Source organism: Pan paniscus, chromosome 1 (genome assembly GCF_029289425.2).
Source record: "Pan paniscus chromosome 1, NHGRI_mPanPan1-v2.0_pri, whole genome shotgun sequence".
Classification (NCBI taxonomy): domain Eukaryota; kingdom Metazoa; phylum Chordata; class Mammalia; order Primates; family Hominidae; genus Pan; species Pan paniscus.
In genome coordinates this window covers 23332672-23349367 of record NC_073249.2, presented here as the reverse complement: position 1 = coordinate 23349367, position 16696 = coordinate 23332672, and positions in this window count along the sequence as shown.

The window sequence follows — 16696 nt, the reverse complement described above, 5'->3', positions numbered from 1 at the left end:
GCTACTCAGGAGGCTGAGGCAGGAGAATTGCTTGAACCTGAGAGGTGGATGTTGCAGTGAGCCAAGATCACACCACTGCGCTCCAGCCTAGGTGATGGAGAGAGACTCTGTCTCAAAAAAAGACATACATTAAAAAAAATTATATGGACTTTTTTATTGTTTTGTAATTTAACATATTGAATATGGTTGGAAAACCCAAACATCCTCTAGACCAAGCATCTGAACCTCTTGCTAATAGAAACATCAAGGGCCATTGTGTAGGTAGTTGCCCTTAATGACTAAAAACATTAGGGGTTGGCACAGTGCGTCATGCCTGTAATCCCAGCACTTTGGGAGGCTGAGGCAGGAGGATTGTTCGAGCCCAGGAGTTTGCGAACAGCCTGGGCAGCATAGGAAGACCCTGTCTCTACAAAAAATAAAAAATTAGCTGGGCATGGTGGCATGTGCCTAGGGTCCAGCTACTTGGGAGGCTGAGGTGGAAGGATCACTTGAGCCTGGGAGGTCAAGGCTCCAGTAAGCCATGATGGCGTCACTGCATTCCAGCCTGGGCGACAGAATGAGACCCTGTTTCTAAAAAATAAAATTAAAAAATTAGAGAATATAACTTCGCTTTAACAGTTCACTGTGGGAGATGAGTTCCAGACAGGCTCACCTGAATGTCTTATTAAACTGCAGATTCTGACTCAGTAGGTATAGAGGGAGGCCTGAGAGTATACATTTCTCATAAGCTTTCTGGTGATGCCAATGCTGCTGTCTACAGACCACACTTTGAATAGCAAGTCTAGGAAACGTGTTTTTCCCATGCTTTATTGAGTATAATTGTTGTATAATAAACTGCAAATATTAAAGTTTACAATATGATGAGTTTTGGCACAGGCATATACCTGTATAACCATTACCATAAAATAACAAACATCCATTACTGTTTTGTAATTCCTTCTTCCCCCAAGATTTTTCAATAGATCTTTGTTATAATGCACTTGTCACACTAGAATCTAACTTATATAAACAGTTCAGCGCAACTATCTGTTTTTCTTTTCCTTCTTTTTTGAGACGGAGTCTCGTTCTGTCACCCAGGCTGGAGTGCAGTGGCGCGATCTTGGCTCGCTGCAAGCTCCGCCTCCCGGGTTCACGCCATTCTCCTGCCTCAGTCTCCTGAGTAGCTGGGACTACAGGCGCCTGCCACCACACCTGGCTAATTTTTTTGTATTTTTAGTAGAGACGGGGTTTCACCGTGTTAGCCAGGATGGTCTCAATCTCCTGACCTCGTGATGCGCCTGCCTTGGCCTCCCCAAGTGCTGGGATTACAGGCGTGAGCCACCGTGCCTGGCCAACTACCTGTTTTTCTATAACCCTGTCTTTTATATGTGAGGAGGCACACAGATTGATCAAAAAGGTGTATTTTTGAAACCTTTCAAATATCTTCTCCATGTCTGTTCTTTTATAAAAGAGGATACTTTTGGGTGTTCTGCCTATGGTGTACCCATTCTTTTATTCCTTTACTTTCTTAATAAACTTGCTTTCATTAAAAAAAAAAAAAAAGGATCCTTTTTTTTTTTTTTTTTTGAGATGGAATCTCACTCTGTTGCCCAGGCCGGAGTGCAGTGGCGCGATCTCGGCTCACCGCAACCTCCGCCTCCCGAGTTCAAGCAATTCTCCTGACTCAGCCTCCTGAGCAGCTGGGATTACAAGAATGCACCACCAGCCGGGCGCGGTAGCTCACGCCTGTAATCCCAGCACTTTGGGAGGCCGAGGCGGGCAGAACGTGAGGTCAGGAGATCGAGACCATCCTGGCTAACACAGTGAAACCTCGTCTCTACTAAAAATACAAAAAATTAGCTGCGCGTGGTGGCGGGCGCCTGTAGTCCCAGCTACTCGGGAGGCTGAGGCAGGAGAATGGCGCAAACCCGGGAGGCGGAACTTGCAGTGAGCCGAGATCGCGCCACTGCACTCCAGCCTGGGTGACAGAGTGAGACTCCATCTCAAAAAAAAAAAAAAAAAAAAAAAGAAGAATGCACCGCCATGCCCAGCTAATTTTTGTATTTTTAGTAGAGATGGGGTTTCACCATGTTGCCCAGGCTGGTCTCGAACCTCTGATCTCAGGTGATCTGCCTGCCTTGGCCTCCCAAAGTGCTGGGATTCCAGGCATGAGCCACTGCGCCCAGCCAAAAAAGGATAATTTCCAATCCGCAAACTTTGCTGTGTGAATTTCTTAAGCTCCATTCCATTCAATAATTTTCCAGATGAAGTGTTTACCATTTCTGAAATGCTTTCTGAAATTTAGACTTTCCATTTGTTCTCTCCACATATTTTCATCTTTTCTGTAAATATCGTGGATCACTAGACAGAGACTGAGTTCAACTTTTTGTTTCCTGCTTTTTCTGGTGAACTAATAATCAGTACTCAGTAAAGTTTTGCAGTTAGTCTTATTTAGTAATGCAGTACCCTTTAGTAGTGAAAATTATTTTGTATTCCTTGACTGCAAGCACTTAGAGAGCAAGGGGCATTTCCCTGGACTTCCACAGTCCCTAGCACAGGATAGGAAACATGGTAGGCGTTCAGAATGTCTTACTGAGTGAATGAATGAAGGTGTAATTACACTATTATGTATGATATCAGTTCAGCTCAACATACATGTAAGGAGTGCCTTGTATACCAGGTATTTTATTTTATTTTATTTATTATTATTTTTTTTTTTGAGATGGAGTCTCGCTCTGTTGTCCAGGCTGGAGTGCAGTGGGATGATCTAGGCTCATCACAACCTCTGCCTCCCGGGTTCAAGCAATTCTCCTGCCTCAGCCTCCTGAGTAGCTGGGACTATAGGTGCGCACCACCATGCTCAGCTAATTTTTGTATTTTTAGTAAAGACAGTGTTTCACTATCTTGGCCAGGCTGGTCTCGAACTTGACCTCGTGATCCACCCACCTTGGCCTCCCAAAGTGCTGGGATTACAGGCATGAGCCACCATGCCTGGCCATATACCAGGTATTTTAGGATACAAAGGTGAGTGCTGTGGTATCTACACCCAAGGTGTTTATGGTCCAGTAGGTGAGACTGTGGCAAAAGCACCAAATTAGGGCCAGGCTTCCAGTGCTGGAATTTTACCAACTCGTGACGTTGAGTCAGTTACTTTACTTCTGTTTCCTCCTTTATAAAATGGGAATAATAGTACTATCCCCCTCTTAGGCTGTTGAGAGGACTGAATCTATGAATACTGTACATGTAAAGCACATAGAAAAGGACCTGTTTGAGACTAGGCACAGTGGCTCACACCTGTAAACCCAGCACTTTGGGAGGCCAAGGTGGGAGGATCACTTGAGGCCAGGAGTTCAAGACCAGCCTGGGCAACACAGCGAGACCCTGTCTTTACAAAAAAATTCAAACATTGGCCAGGTGTGGTGGTGCACACCTGTAGTCCTAGCTATTCAGGAGGCTGAGGTAAGCGGATATTTGAGGTTATAGTGAACTATGATCGTGCCACTATACTCCAGCCTGGGCAACATAGCAAAAAGGACTAGCCTGACACATACTGGGCCTTTAGTAAATTTTGTCCACTATTATATACAATGCTCCCTTACAATGTAAAAGAGAGTTTGCACACTCGGGGCTCCCAAGATAAAGCCTACCCACTAGTATCTTTTATGTGGCTTGGAAGAATTAGCCCCTATAATGCTTTAAATTTGAATTGGTTGCTAGCATTTTTAAATCTGGAATTTTAATGTAAAAATCCAGATTTATGACTTACCTTAAAAAACTAAGAAATCTGGCAACTATGGGCCTGACATTGGTTTTGACAACAATGAGGTGCAGTTGTGTAGAGAATGCCTTCTTCAGGAGAGACATGTGCTCTCAAGTTCTCAACAGTCCCCCAGCCCATGGTGACAGACACTGTCCATGCTATCTATCATGGACCTATATTTGGTTTTGTAGAAAATGATAAAAATCAGTTTATCAGCTGGGCGCAGTGGCTCACCTATAATCCCAGCACTTTGGGAGGCCAAGGTGGGTGGATCACCTGAGATCAGGAGTTCGAGACCAGCCTGGCCAACATGGCGAAATCCTGTCTCTACTAAAAATACAAAAATTAGCCAGGCGTGGTGGTGTGTGCCTGTAGTCCCAGCTACTCAGGATGCTGAGGCAGGAGAATCACTTGAACATGGGAGGTGGAGATTGGAGTGAGCCGAGATCGCGCCACCGCATTCCAACCTGGGCGACAAGAGCAAAGCTCTGTCTCAAAAAAAAAAAAAAAATCGGTTTATCATCTTATACAGCTCTCTATCAATTTATATTGTTACTTGCCTGACCACTGTCTTAGTCTGCTTGAATTGCTATAACAAAATACCATTTACTGGGTAGCTTAAAAACAACAGAAATTTATTGCTCACCATTCTAGAGGCTGAGAAGTCCCAGATCAAGGCTCCAGCAGATTCAGTGTCTGGTGAAGTCCTGCTTCCTAGTTTATAGATGGCCATCCTCTGGCTGAGTCCTCACATGGTAGAAGGGACAAGGGAGCTCTCTGGAGTCTCTTTTATTTTATTTTTGAGACAGGGTCTCACTCTGTCACCCAGGCTGGAGTGCAGTGGCGTAATCTCACTGCAACCTCTGCCTCCCAGGCTCAGGTGATCCTCCCACCTCAACCTCCCAATTAGCTGAGACTACAGACACACTGCACCACACCTGGCTAATTTTTGTATTTTTTTTGTAGAGATGGGGTTTCTCAAGCTCGTCTTGAACTCCTAGACTCAAGTAATCCACCTGCCTCAGCCTCCCAAAGTGTTGGGATTACAGGTGTGAGCCACTATACCTGGCCTGGGGTCTCTTTTATAAGGGCTCTAATCCCATTCATGAGGGCTCTCCCCTCATGACCTCATAACCTCCCAAGGGCCCCACCTCCTATACCAACACTTAGGGGATTAGGTTTCAACATACACATTTTAGGAAGAGGTAAACATTCTGTCTACAGCACCACTGTAGGCATTCGTAACTCCCTAAGATAGAAGAAAGAGGAATACACAATGTCTGGAAGGTTTGTGGATGGCTTCCACACAGGATAGAATTATCTGATTGGTCCCTGTGCTCCTTTACATCTGAAGGATGTGGAAACAATCAGATAGGCAGAAGGAATACCATCTGCTAATGCCCTGAGGGGTAAGAGAGCCTGGCATGTTTAGTTATCCCTGGCTGGAGCATTTACTGCAAGGGTGGAAAGATAGGAGATGAGCCTGGGGAGGCCAGCAGGGGCCAGGTGTGCAGGGCCTAGAAAGATTGGCCTGCGGTGGTCCTGTAGGTGGTGGGGAGCCAGTGAAGGATTTTATGCAAGGGAATGTCATGAAGGAGAGGCTGCAGGAGAGGCTGGCAGCAGGGAGCTCAGAATGGAGGTTCCCCTTACAGTCCAGGTGAAAATAATGAGATCTGGAAGAGAAGCAGGGTAGGGAGATGACAAGAAAGAGGAGATTAGTAGCACAGTCAATAGAGCCAGCAGAGCTAACCAGAGTAGGTGAGGGAATGGGAGTCCATTACATTTAACTGTGGCAATCTGAGACCCACTTTTTGGACCTCTGTCTCTTTATCTGTAAAAAGTAGAAACTGTTTCTGCCCTGGTTTCATCACATGATGTTGATAGGTCTAAGTTAACTTATCTCTGTGAAAGTGCTCTAGAAACTTTAAAATATGATAAATAGATAAGATATGGTTTTTATTGTCGCTGTAATCATTTCTCTCTGGACTTCATGTCCAAAACACTCTTTTTTTTTTTTTTTTTTTTTTTTTTTTTTTTGCTTTGAGACAAGGTCTCATTCTGTTGCCCAGGCTGGAGTACAGTGGTGCAATCACAGCTCATTGCAACCTCGACCTCCCTGGGCTCAGGTGATTCTCCCACCTCAGCCTCCTAAGTAACTGGGATCACAGGCATACATGCCTGGCTAAATTTTTTTGTATTTTTTGTAGAGACAGGATTTTGCTATGTCGCTCAGGCTGGGCTCGAACTCCTGGGCTCAAGCAATCCACCCACCTCGGACTCCCAAAGTGCTGGGATTACAGGCATGAGCCACTGTGCACAGCCCCAAAACACTCTTAAGGGCCACTGTCCATTATGAAATTATACATATTTTTTTCAGATTCAAAAGTAAAGATGATTCTAACAAAAAAAAATCAAATACCGGTGGGCAGATCACTTGAGGTCAGGAGTTCGAGACCAGCCTGGCCAACATGGCGAAACCCTGTCTCTACTAAAAATACAAAAATTAGCCTGGCGTGGTGGTACACGCTTGTAGTCCCAGCTACTCGGGTGGCTGAGGCAGGAGAATTGCTTGAACCCGGGAGGCGGAGGTTGCAGTGAGCCGAGATCACACCACTGCACTCCAGCCTGGGCGACAGAGCAAGTCTCCGTCTCAAAAAAAGAAAAATCAAACACTTACAGATTTTTTTTTTCTTTTTTTTTTTGAGACAGAGTCTTGCTCTGTCGCCCAGGCTGGAGTGCAGTGGCGTGATCTCGGCTCACTGCAAGCTCCGCCTCCCGGGTTCACGCCATTCTCCGTCTCAGCCTCCCAAGTAGCTGGGACTACAGGCACTCGCCACCACGCCCGGCTAATTTTTTTGTATTTTTGGTAGAGACGAGGTTTCACCGTGTTAGCCAGGATGGTCTCGATCTCCTGACCTTGTGATCTGCCCATCTCGGCCTCCCAAAGTGCTGGGATTACAGGCATGAGCCACCGCGCCCAGCCAGAAATTTGTTTTTTAAAAAACAAGTCTCCCCAAATCCCATAACATTGACAATGTTGGGAACGTTCTTCCACTTGTCTTGCAAACTAACATTCACATAGTAATAATAATGATAATTATTATGAAATAATATCCTCCAGTTACAGCAAGAAGACGTGAAAGGTTGGGAAAGGAGACGTCTGATTCCAAGGACTCGTTCAAAAGATGCTGAGACCGAGGCTTAAGCTTCAGGGCACCTCGGCCCCACCTGCTGGCCGGAGTCGGTAGCGCTGCCCCAGCCGCTCAGTGCTTATGGGGCTGGCAGAGGGATGGGATGGGGCTGGCTGGGAAGAGGAGGTCGCTGAGGCCCCGCCTGGGAGCTGCAGAGCTGGGGCAAACCTGGGGCTCTGGGCAGGTCTGCCCCAGGCAGTATACTGTGGAGAATGAAACTTTTCTAAATGATCAATAAAAAAGCCAAAGTGGAGTCAGCTGTGCTGAAGGAAAGACTGAATTATCTTTCTATTCTCTCTATAGACAAATTATGAACTTACCATATGGAGACCAAGGAGTATGCAGTCAAAAAATGCAAGAAAAATGAGTACAGAGCTGTGTCACGAAGTTAAATAATACTAGCAATAATAATATAATAGGCCAGGCGCGGTGGCTCACACCTGTAATCCCAGCACTTTGGGAGGCCAAGGCAGGCAGATCACTTGAGGTCAGGAGTTTGAGACCAGCCTGGGCAACACGGTGAAAACCCCACCTCTACTAAAAATACAAAATTAGCCAGTTGGGGTGGCACACACCTGTAATCGCAGCTACTCAGGAGGCCGAGGCAGGAGAATTGCTTGAACCCGGGAGGTGGAGGCTGCAGTGAGCCAAGATTGTGCCACTACACTCTAGCCTGGGCAACAGAGTGAGACTCTGTCTCAAAAAAGAAAATAAAATTGGCAAGTGCAAACAAATAGGAAGAGTGGGAACTGGGTCCCCAAGTGCTGAAAGGATGATCAGAAAGGGGCCATAATAATTGCTTAGTGCAGTTTGCGAAGGCTTCCTGGAGGAGGGGTATTTTTGAGACTTAATTAAAATCAACAAACAAAAATATGTGAGAGGTGCAGTAAAAGGATCTGGGAGAAGGAGGTTGAACCTAAGAATGAGATATGTCAAGGAATCCATGATGACTATCGTTATCCCAGTGACTCTCATGTAAACAGAAGCTGGTCTTCTTTTATATTCAGTTGTGCTCACAAACCTGGCCCAGTTCCTGGCACACAGGAGATGCCCAATCAGTGTTTGTTGAACCGGCTGGGCATGGGGGCTCACACCTGTAATCCCAGCACTTCAGGAGGCCGAGGCAGGTGGATCATTTAAGGTCAGGAGTTCAAGACCACCGTGGCCAACATGGCAAAACCTCATCTCTACTAAAAAAATTACAAAAATTAGCTGGGTATGATGGCATGCGCCTGCAATCCCAGCTACTAGGGAGGCTGAGGCAGGAGAATCACTTCAACTCAGGAAGTGGAGGTTGCAGTGGGCTGAGATCATGCCACTGCACTCCAGCCTGGACAACAGAGCAAGACTCCATCTCAAAAAAAAAAAAAAAGTTTGTGGAACAACTGAAACTGTATGCAGAATTCCTGGCATGGCAATACCAGGAAGTTATAGGGGACCAATATCATCTCAATAGCTTTCTAACTATTAGAACTGACCATTAAAGAGTGCCAGTAATAGCTACCAAACGCCTCAAAAATGCCAGGAGCTAGGCTAAACTCTTTATATACATTGTCTCATGTTAGCTTGCAATAGCTGTTGAAGAATCATTGTCCCTATTTATTTATTTATTTATTTTGAGATGGAGTCTTGCTCTGTTGCCCAGCCTGGAGTGCAGTGGCGTAGTCTCGGCTCACTGCAATCTCCACCTCCCAGGTTCAAGCGATTCTCCTGCCTCAACCTCCCAAGTAGCTGGAATTACAGGTGTCTGCCACCACGCCCGGCTAATTTTTGTATTTTTTTTAAGTAGAGATGAGGTTTCACTGTTTTGGCCAGGCTGGTCTCGAACTCCTGACCTCTGGTGATCTGCCTGCCTCAGCTTCCCAAAGTGTTGGGATTACAGGCATGAGCCACCGTACCCGGCTTGTCCCCATTTAAAAATAAGGAAATTCCAGGTTCAGTTCAATTAAAATATAAAAGAAAAATTAGGAAACTATCCAGGCATGGTGGCTCACACCTGTAATCTCAGCACTTGGGGTTCTGAGATGGATGATGGCTTGAGGCCAAGAGTTCGAGACCAGCTTGGGCAACATAGTGAAACCTTGTCTGTACCAAAAAAAAAAAAGGAAACTAAATTACAGAGGTGGCCGGGGGCGGTGGCTCACACCTGTAATCCCAGCACTTTGGGAGGCCGAGGCAGGCGGATCTCGAGGTCAGGAGATCGAGACCATCCTGGCTAACACAATGAAATCCCATCTCTACTAAAAAATACAAAAAAAAAAAAAAATTAATTAGCCGGGCGCGGTGGCGGGCACCTGTAGTTCCAGCTACTCGGGAGGCTGAGGCAGGAGAATGGCTGGAACCCGGGAGGCGGAGCTTGCAGTGAGCAGAGATCGTGCCAATGCACTCCAGCCTGGGAGACAGAGCGAGACTCTGTCTCAAAATAGATAGATAAATAAATAAATAAATAAATAAATAAATAAATAAATTACAGAGGTTAAGCAACGTGCATACGGTGCATGTTATCTATTTACCTGTAGATAGACTTTTGGATTTCTTCAAATTCTGGGCTAATACAAATTAAACTGCTATGAACATTTAGATACAAATCTTTGCATAGACATGATTTCATTCCTCTAGAACCTGATGTGTGTCCAAATCCCATCCTGAAGGTCTAGCAGTGCCTCCAGCCCTGGCTGGTTTTTGCCTCATGCATCTTGCTCACATGTGGGGTGAAATCCATCATTTTCCCTCCACAGATCTGATCAAGAGCATTCCTCAAGGGTATATCCTTGGAAGATCAAGGTCCGTATACAGCTTACCTCCCAAACCCCCATCCCCCTCAGTGGGATCTCCCAGGATATTAATAACGGTTAGTTAATTTTTTCTTTTTTTCTTTGTTCTTCTTCTTTCTTCTTTCTTCTCCTCTTCCTCTTTCTCCTTCTCCTGCTTCCTCTTCACCTTCCTCTTTTTATTTCCTCTTTTCTTTTCTTTCCTCCTCCTCCTCTTCTTCCTCTTCTTCTTCCTCCTCCTCCTCCTTCTCCTTCTTCTCCTTCTCTCCTTCTTCTCCTCCTTCTTCTCATTCTTCTCCTTCTCCTCGGACAGGGTCTTGTTTTATTGTTCAGGCTGGAGTGCAGTGGCACTATCATGGCTTACTGCAGCCCCCATCTCCTGGGTTCAAGCCATCTTCCTGCCTCAGCTTCCCAAGAAGCTGGGACCACAGGCATGTGCCACCATACTCAGAAAAATTTTAAATTTTTTGTAGTGGTGGGGTCTCCCTATGATGCCCAGACTGGTCTCCAACTTCTGGGCTCAAGTGATCCTCCCATCTTGGCCTCCCAAAGTTAGTTAATGTATTTCACATATACTATGCCCTACATGCTTTATCTATTTGGTATTATTTCTCAAATTTTTCTTGAAGTAGATGTTTATAGGTGAGGAAACAAAGGGTCAGGGAGATCTATAATAACAGAACATTACTCAACAGAGAGGTGAGAGAGGGCAGTGCTAAGCAGAGTAGACTCTAGAGCTGGTTTGCACAATTTTGGAGCCAGTTATACACTATCCTAGCTGTGTGATCTTGGGCATGTTGCATAACCACCCCATGCCTCAGTTGCTACGTCTGCAAAATGGAACAATAGTAATAGTACCTAATCAGGATGTTGTGTATGTTAACACATATAACCACACTTAGAATAGTGACTGGCACAGTTAATTCTCCATAAGTGTCAGCTATTTAATTATTGCTATTTTTATAAAACCCTCCCAGAGTCCTGAGTCAACAAGGGGATAAGAAAGATCCTGTCACCAGATGCCAGAACACAGGCAGAAATCCCAGTTCCTACTCCACATCCAGGCTGCTGTAGGTAAACCACTCAAGGGAACACTACACAAGAAGGAAAAGGCATTCCCAGCTGCCAGAAAACTATTCAAGATAAAATCTAGGTGTTTTTCTTTTTTACTGTAAAAGTACACGTTTGTTGTAGAAAATTTTGTTAACAGAATAATATAAAGAGAAAAATTTAGATAGAATTCTGCCACCAGAAAGCTTCTATTAACACAGGTTCTGTTAACACGATTGTTTCCTAGTGGGGTGCTTTCCTGGCCTGGCCCAGCAGAGGTTGCTGTTTGAGAAACAAAGCCCTCCTCCCATCTCTTTGCTTGGGGCTGGCCAGGGGAAAGCAAGATTTAAATCCAGTCTCATGGCGAGGGGTGCAGAGAGCTCTCAAAAGTGTGCACAGGATAGAGACAGTGTCGAGTGCCCATCAATAAGGGACAAGTGACATACATTATGGTACATCCATTCAGTGGAGTTCTAGTAGTTGTTAACAAGCATGCCCTAAAATGGAAAGATCTCAAAAATATATTACTATGTTACAAAAGCAAGGTGCAGAACCGTGTTTATAGTATGGTTCTTTTTTCTTTCTTTTTTTTTTTTTGAGACAGGCTCTCTCTCTGTCTGTCACCCAGGCTGGTATGCAGTGGTGCAATCACAGCTCACTGCAGCCTTGACCTCCCAGCCTCAAGCAATCCTTCTCCTTCAGCCTTTGGAGTAGCTGGGACCATAGATGTATGCCACCATGCCTGGCTAATTTTTAAATTTTTAGTAGAGACAAGGTCTCACTATGTTGCTCAGGTTGATCTCCAACTCCTGGGCTTGAGAGATCCTCCCCACTCAGCCTCCCAAAGTGCTAAGATTACAGACATGAGACACCATGCCCAGCCATATAGTAGGGTTCTTTTGGATTGAAATATGTATGTAGATTAAAAAATAAAAATATATGGGATATATATGGGTGAGATTTAACCTTTCATTTCCTACTTTCTGTACTGTTTGAATTTTCCAATCTTCCACATGCATTATTTTTTAAATGCCACTGAGAATTAACTGGGAAGGAAGATTATGGCTTATTTCAAAAATCTTTCTATTGTGTACATACTTGTATTTTTTTTTTTTTTTTTTAGACGGAGTCTTGCTCTGTTGCCCTGGCTGGAGTGCAATGGCGCGATCTTGGCTCACTGCAATCTCCGCCTCTTGGGTTCAAGCAATTCTCCTGCCTCAGCCTCCCAGGTAGCTGGGACTGTAGGTGCCCACCACCACGCCCAACTAATTATTGTATTTTCAGTAGAGACGGGGGTTTCACCATGTTGGCCAAGCTGGCCTCGAACTCCTGACCTCAGGTTATCCACCCACCTCAGTTTATCCACCCGCCTCAGTTTATCCACCTGCCTCAGCCTTCCAATGTGCTGGGATTACAGGCCTGGGCCACCGCACCTGGCCCATACTTGTATTTTTTAAAAATAATCTTTTCCTCAAAGCCTATTGTAGGATTTTTTTGAGCTACAGCACCTGTTGCTACCATAGCTGCTATGCCTCCTAGTGCCTGACACATAATAAATATTGAGCAAACATTTGTTCAATGGGTGAATAAATCTAATATAAAGGTCAGAAGCATTTCTTTTTAGCTTTATTTCCCTTCAGAGAATATTTCCTGAATTAAATTTACTGCATCTTCCCCTCTAGTGTTCCTACAGTCCCTGAAGGGCAGGTTAGGTGACAAGGTTATCTTAAACCCACCTTTTGCAGCTTTCCTCTTCTGCCAAAAGCTCAACCATCTGACACATTCATTGCAAAATTATGTAGCTGGGCACAATGGCTCACACCTGTAATCCGAGCACTTTGGGAGGCTGAGGTGGGCGGATCACTTGAGCCCAGGAATTTGAGACCAACCTGGGCAATATGGTGAAACCCCATCTCTACAAAAAATACAAAAAATGAGCTGCGCGTGGTGGCATGCGCCTGTAGTCTCAGCTACTCAGGAGCCTGAGGTGGGAGGATCGCTTGAGTCCAGGAAGTTGAGGCTGCAGTGAACCATGATCGCACAACTGCACTTAAGCTTGGGTGACAGAGAGAGACTCTGTCTTAAAAAAAAAAAAAAAAAAAAAAAGAAATATGTATTGGTCACTTACTGCAAAGGACAGAACAAAGGGCTGCTGCTAATTTCTTGGAAAGATTTTCCTGTGAAGTTATTCATTTAACAAACATTAATTGAGCACCTACCATATATTCCTGGCGCAGGACGATTGGGGTGGTCTCTGTTCTAATGTACCCTGAGGCCTGAGCACCATGGATCTCAGCCCTATCAGACCCAAAGCCTCTTTGTTAAACAGACAGTTTTTAATATCCCTTTTACCATGTGAAAGAAATTCATAAATAAAACAACATATCTACCCAATGAATTTGTAAATGTCCTAATTGTAATATAAAGGAGACATGCAGGGAAAGTGACTAATAACAAAACTGTGAATGTTTGTACATGACTCCTAGGATGATCATGAAGTGGTCAGAGGTTTGAACCTATCCATGGAACCACCCTGAATACATCTGCTGCAAATGCAGATGGATACCAGCTTCTCTGTGGGTGATGTGATCTTTTCAATTTCAAACAACCCTTGAGAAACAAATTAGTTTCAATAATAGATGCTTTCTTGAAAAATTTAGCATATGTTAAAACCATGCACAAATTCACCGTGTTTATTTGTAAAAACGCAGGTTCTAGGCTCAGATAATTATAGATTGTGTTTTTGTCGCCATAACTGTCCAGGGACGAGGGATGTTGAGTGAACTGACCTGTGCACTGCAGGACATCTGGCATCCCCTGCCCCACCCAGCAATCACCAGGCCCATCCTCTCCAGGCCTGAGCCTTTTCTCCTCTGAGAAGAGATCTCCCACTGTTGAGAACACTGGGTCCAGGGGCTGCTATGTGAGGCGTCAGAGGCAGGAACTCTGAAAAGTCAGAAGCAGCCCTGTCTCACTGCATATCTTCAAGCACCAGGAAGTCCTGACACCCAGGAAAATGTGGTGTGCAAACCCCAGAGCAGGGACTAGGGTGATGGATTCCCAGGTGTCACACAGCAGGATTCTGGCTGGAACAGACATAAAGGTGATAATCGAATAAAACCCCCAGTAAGAAGGACCTTATAATAAGTACCAAGAGAGCAGGCCAGCCATGCTCTCCCTCATGACACAGGCATGTGTGCCAGGCTACAATCTATTTAAAACAAAACAACTTTTTAAGGTGTCTGGGAAGCAGGGCTATGGTGGCTGTTGTATTAGGTGCAGAACAGGTGAGAGGCTCATAGTACATACAGCACACATCAGTCAAAATGCAGACAGGCAGGGGATAAGGCAATATTTTCTTATATAATTTTTATTCCTTATGTAATTTATTTATTAATCCTTAATATTAATTATACTTAGTATATTTTATACTCAATATATTTTAATATATCATGTATTTTAATAAATATAAAATATAAATATATTCTACAACTATAATCAAATAATATAATCATATAAATATTAATGATTAATATTAATCATTAATAAAGAAATATCCAGTCAGGCTTGGTGGCTGATGCCTGTAATCCCAGCATGTTGGAAGGTTGGAAGGAGGATCACTTGAACTCAGGAGTTTGAAACCAGCTTGGGCAACATAGTGAAACCTTGTCCTTACCAAAAAAAAAAAAAAAAAAATACAAAAATTAGCCAGCTATGGTAGCTCATGTCTCTAGCTCCAGCTACTCAAGAGGCTGAGGTGAGAGGATCGCTTGAGCCTGGGAGGCAGAGGTTGCAGTAAGCCGAGATCATGCCACTACACTCCAGCCTGGGTGACAGAGCGAGACTCCGTCTCAAAAAAAAATCCTTTATTTCTTATTAACTTATTTTCTAATAATATATTTACTTTTTAATTATCACAAAATAATAGATATTTGTGGGAAAAAAAATAAAAGATTAACACAGCACTGAGGGGTATAAGGGTGAAAAGTAAAATTCCTCTTCCCTACCCTAACTTCCCAGTCCCACTTCCCAGGATTGAGTTTCTACTTATTTATTTATTTATGTATTTATTTATTTTTCAAGGCAGGGTCTTGTTCTGTCACCCAGGCATGATCATGGCTCACTGCCACCTCAACCTCCCAGGCTCAAGCAATCCTCCTGCCTCAGCCTCCCCAGTAGCTGGACTACAGGGGTGTACCACCACACCTGGCTAATAAAAATTTTTTTTTTTTTTTGTAGAGACAGGGTCTCCCAACCAGCCTGGCAACACGGTGAGACCCCATCTCTACAAAAAAAAGTAAAAAAATTAGTCGGCTGGGCGTGGTGGCTCACACCTATAATCCCAGCACTTTGGGAAGCCAAGGCGGGTGGATCACCTGAGGTCAGGAGTTCGAGACCAGCCTGGCCGACGTGGTGAAACCCCGTCTCTGCTAAAAATACAAAAACTATCTGGGCATGGTGGTGGGTCCCTGTAATCCCAGCAACTCAGGAGGCTGAGGCAGGAAAATTGCTTGAACCCAGGAGGCGGAGGCTGCAGTGAGCTGAAATTGCACCATTGCACTCCAGCCTGGGCAACAGAGCAAGCTTCTGTCTTAAAAAAAAAAGAAAAGGCCGAGCACAGTGGCTCATGCCTATAATCCCAGCACTTTGGGAGGCTGAGATGGGCAGAGCACGAGGTCAGGAGTTTGAGACCAGCCTGACCAACATGGTGAAACCTTGTCTCTACTAAAAATACAAACAAAATATCCAGGCGCGGTGGTGTGTGTCTGTCCTCCCAGCTACTCAGGAGGCTGAGCAGCAGAATCGCTTGAACCCAGGAGGCGGAGGTTGCAGTGAGCTGAGATCATGCCACTGCACTCCAGCCTGGGCGACAGAGCGAGACTCCGTCTCAAAAAAAAAAAAAAAAAAATTAGCCAGGTGTGGTGGCACATGCCTGTAATCCCAGTTACTCAGGAGGCAGGAGAATTGCTTGAACCCAGGAGGTGGAGATTGCAGTGAGCCAAAATCGAGCCATTGCACTCCAGCCTGGGTGACAGAGTGAGACTCCATCTCAAAAAAAAAGAAAAAGAAAATGGTATCTTGGCTGGGTGTGGTGGCTCACGCCTGTAATCCCAACACTTTGGGAGTCTAAGGCAGATGGATCACCTGAGCGCAGGAGTTCCAGACTAGCCTGGCCAACATGGGAAAATCCTGTCTCTACTGAAAATACAAAAATTAGCTGGGCATGGTGGCATATGCCTATAATCCCAGCTATTTGGGAGGCTGAGGCAGGAGAATCACTTGAACCCGGGAGGCAGAGGTTGCAGTGAGCCAAGATCGTGCCACTGCAATATAGTCTGGGTGACAAAGCAAGACTCCATCTCAAAAAAAAAAGAGAGAGAGAAAAGAAACTGTATCTTTTCCATATTGTTTTATTGTGTAGCTTGCTCCCCCCTCAGCAATATATCATTATCCCATGACAATCAGTGTTATTTCACAACACAATTTTAATTAATTTTTTTTTTTTTTTGAGACAGGATCTCACTTTGATGTTTAGGCTGGAGTACAGTGGCTTGATCTTGGCTCACTGCAGCCTTGACTTTCTGGGCTCCAGTGATCCTCCTGCCTCAGCCTCCTGAGTAGCTGGGACTACAGGTACACACCACCACACCTGGCTAAGTTTTTGTATTTTTTGTAGAGATGGGGTTTCTCCATGTTGCCCAGGCTGGTCTAGAACTCCTGGCCACAAGCAATCTGCCCACCTTGCCTCCCAAAGTGCTAGGATTACCTAGGCGTGGACCACCGTGCTTGGCCACAACACAATTTTTAATAGTTGAACAGCATTCTGTCTTATGGATGTACCATAATTCACCCAAGCAATCCTCTGTTGGTGCTGCTTTATCAGATCAGATGTGGAGAGGTCAAGTGACCAGCAACACGTATTCCCTGTGCACCTCTTCTGTGTT